Genomic DNA, 4,189 nt, shown 5'->3' on the forward strand with positions numbered 1-4,189 from the left:
CCTGTAGCTGTGGATCAGACCTGCACATCGTTCAGGAGGAATTTAAGCCCATTTTTCCTGGCAGAACTGCTTTAGCTCTGTCATATTCTTTGGACGTCTCATGTGTATGGCTCTCTTCAAGTCATTCCATAGCATCTCTATTGGGTTGAGGTCTGGGCTCTGACTTGGCCACTCCAAAAGGTGGATTTTGTTTTTCTGAAGCCATTCTGTTGTGGACTTGCTCTGGTGTTTTGGGTCGTTGTCCTGTCGCATCACCCAACTTCTACACAGTTTCAGTTGACGTACAGACATTCTCACATTATCTTGAAGAATTGTCTGATATACTTGGGATTTCATCTTCCCCTCAATGATTGCAAGCTGGCCAGGCCCTGATGCAGCAAAGCAGGTCCAAATCATGATGTTTCCTCCACCATACTTTATGGTTGGGATGATGTTTTCATGATGATATGCCGTGCCCTTTCTATGCCAGATGTAGTGCTGTGTGCTTTTTCCAAATAGTTCAATCTTAGTTTCATCAGTCCACAAAACATTTTGCCAATACCGCTGTGGAGTGTCAATGTGTTCTTTTGCAAACTTCAGGCGTGCAGCAATGTTCTTTTTAGTAAGCAGTGTCTTCCTTCGTGGTGTCCTGCCGTAGATACTCTGCTTGTTCAATGTTTTACGTATTGTAGACTCATGAGCAGAGATGTTAGCCAGTTCCAATGATGCCTTCAAATCTTTGGCTGTCATTCGGGGTTGTTTCTTTACCTCACTGATGAGTCTTCGTTGTGCTCTTGGTGTCATTTTGACTGGGCGCCCACTTCTCAGTAGAGTAGCAACAGTCCCAAAGTGTCCCATTTGTAGAATGTTTGCCTAACTGTTGACTGGTGAAAGTCTTTGAAATCACTTTGTAACCCTTGCCAGCTTTATGTAAATCAACAATTCTTGCTCGTAGCTCCTATGAAAGCTCTTTTTGGCGAGGCATGGCTCACATAAGCATGTGCTTCTTGTGCAGATCAAACTCCAAAAGATTGGGGGGTTTTTATCAGTCAAAGTAGCTGTAGTCCACACCTCCAAACTCATTTTCTTAACAAGACTCCAGGTGTGCAAAAACCTGACTCCTATTAGCTTTTTTTCAGGTCATTATCTCAAGGGTTCACATACTTTTTCCACAAGCACTATGAGGTTTTTTTTGGTTGTTTTCAATAAAGACATGAAAAATCTGAATTTTTTTCATGTTATTATATTATTGTCAATACCCTTGTCTTACCTGAAAATCAGATCACATTTTATGACAAATTTATTCAGAAAACCATGAAATTCCAAAAGGTTCACATACTTTTTCTTGCCACTGTACATCATGGACCCCTGGTGGTCCCCATTTTGAGAGCCATGGACTTAGAGCACAGGTTTCCAGCCCTGATCCTGGAGTACCCACTGTCTTGCTCATTTGAGTGGTTTTCCTGCTATAACACACCCGATTCAACTAATCAGATAATCAGTAGCCCTTCTGGAGTTGAAGTGTGTGTGTTAGAGTAAGGAAAACTATATAAAACCTGTGGAGGTTCCAGAGGAACAGGGTTTGGAACCTGTGCTCCAAGGGGATCCAAACATGCCAATAAAATGTCCTCCACATTATAAAAGAGACAACAGTATTTCTATAGGATGGCTGAAAAGCAATACAAACACTGTTAATTAATACAACACTTAATTAATACCAACACTGTAAATCAACACAAACACTGTAAATCAACATAAAAACTAAATTTATCTTTCTTTCTTTTTTGTAAAAATAAACAACTGGTAGCAAGTTGTAAATGTGCATATTATGAACTGCATCTACTTCCTCCTAACTAATAAAATACACCCATATATGGACTTACAAACACACCCACATTTCCATACAGTGCTGTGAAAAAGTATTTGCCCTGATCCTGATTTCTTCTGGTTTTGTGTAGATCTCATACTAAATTGTTTCAGAAATGAAAACAAAATCTAAGATAAAACAAAGGCAACCCAAGTAAACACGCAATATGGTTTTTAAATGATAATGTTATTTATTGAACAAGCTGGGCCTGTGTGGAAATGTATTTGCCCCCATAGTTACTAATTCCCCAAATCTATGAAACTGCATTCATAATGGGGTTCAGCTGGACTAGACACAACCAGGCCTGATTACTGCAAACCCTGTTCAATCAAATCAACACTTAAATAGAACTTTTTCAGCAGCATGAAGTTGGTTAAAAGGTCTTACCCAGTAACACAGTATGACAAAGCTGAAAGAAATTCCAGAAATGGTGAATAAGAAGGTGATTGAAATACATCAGTCTGGGAAGGGTTACAAAGGCTCTGGGTCTCCAAAGAACCACAGTGAGAGCCATTATCTCCTAATGGAAAAACTCAGCATAGTAGTGAACAAGTGGCCGACCTTCCAAAATTTCTCCAAGAGCACAGCAACTACTCATCCAGCAAGTCACAAAAGAGCCAAGGACAACATCAAAGGAACTGCAGGCCTCTCTTGCATCAGTAAAGGTCACTGTTCATGACTCCACTATCAGAAAGACACTGGGCAGCCATGGAAAAATGGCAGCCATGGAAGAGTGGTGAGGTGAAAACCACTGATAACCCAGAAAAACATTAAAGCTCGTCTGAAATTTGCCAAAACACACCTTGATGATCCTCAGACCTTTTGTGAGAATGTTCTGTGGATTGATGAGCTGAAAGTGGAACTGTTTGGAAGACAACAGTCCCGTTACATCTGGCGTAAACCAAACACAGAATTCCACACAAAAAAAGATCATATCTACGGTCAAGCATGGTGGTGGCAGTGTGATGGTGTGGGAATGCTGTGCTGCTTCAGGGCCTCATTGACGGAAACATGAATTCTGCTCTCTACCAGAAAATCCTAAAGGAGAATGTCCAGTCTTCAGTCCGTAAGTTGAAACTCAAGCGCAGCAAGACAATGATCCAAAGTATAGGAGTCCTAGTCCAGGAAATAAGTGAAAAACTGATCTCCAGTTATTGGAAGTATTTGGTTGCAGTTATTGCTGCGGAAAGTGGCACAAACAGATTTTAAGTTTAAGGAGGCAATTAGTTTTTTCACATGGGTGTTGGTGTTGGATCACTTTTTTCGCTTTCTTTAAAAAAAAAAAAAACTTGTATTGGCAAAATGAACACAGAAAGGTGAAGGGCACAAGCAAGTCAATATCAGTCCCTCCAGAATTTTGCAATCACAGAAATGAACACAAAATCAAATAAATTTTTTGGAGGAGCTTGCAATTTTCCAAAATTACTGCAGCTTTTTCTACAGATTGGCCTAAAACGCGCCATGTCACGTCATCACAACGCGCATTCAGCCAAAGCCCTCTTCGTTTCACGTGCGTCAAACATGACTACAGCTAAAAGATCTCATTTACCAACAAACATCACTGCAAAACAATTTGTGCAATTGCAATTTCGCCAATTCAAGCAGTTTTTTTGCAAATAAAAGCACAAACAATGGCACAAATTGCATCACAAATTTTGAAAAAAGCCACAGTGAAATCAAGCATTTTTGGCCGAAGCAATATAAAAAAAACTCTGTGTAATCCTGTACGGATTGCAGTGCTAATAGAAGCGCTAACCGCTTTTATTTTTACTTGCACTTTAGTGCGTTTTGAACGTGTGACAATCTCAGAGGCTTTTGAACAAGTGCGCTACCTCAAGAAGTTTTCATTCATGTAAAAATAAACCTCGTTGCCATGTTGTAGCCATGTTATATTTATCTTCGAATAAAATGTTAACTTTTTATGCCCTTCATGTTGTGGCAATTTTCCCAGTGGTATCGAAATTTGTATTGAATATCACTATTTTTCAAGGTATTGTCATCGAAGTTAGAAATTCCAGTATCGTGTCAACACTAATATAATGACATTTTGATTATATTTTCAATGATTTTCCCAGGGAATAAACATGCAGTGCTTTAGGACCCAGTTCACGAAGTCTAGAGAGCTTCAAATGAAGTTTTGGAGCGGAAAAATTACAGGATAACCCACAAAAATTAATTAAGGAATAATATACCATTGAGTCTGAAGACTTAAAACATGCATCTTTTAACACAAGTGATTTTAAAAAGGTTATTTAAATAAAATAAGGGGGGGGGGGGGGGGAAATAACGGATTTTTACAGAATCAATCCATGAAGCGCGACCGAGTGACGTTTTACGCAAACG

Source organism: Ictalurus furcatus, chromosome 20 (assembly GCF_023375685.1).
Source record: "Ictalurus furcatus strain D&B chromosome 20, Billie_1.0, whole genome shotgun sequence".
NCBI lineage: Eukaryota > Metazoa > Chordata > Actinopteri > Siluriformes > Ictaluridae > Ictalurus > Ictalurus furcatus.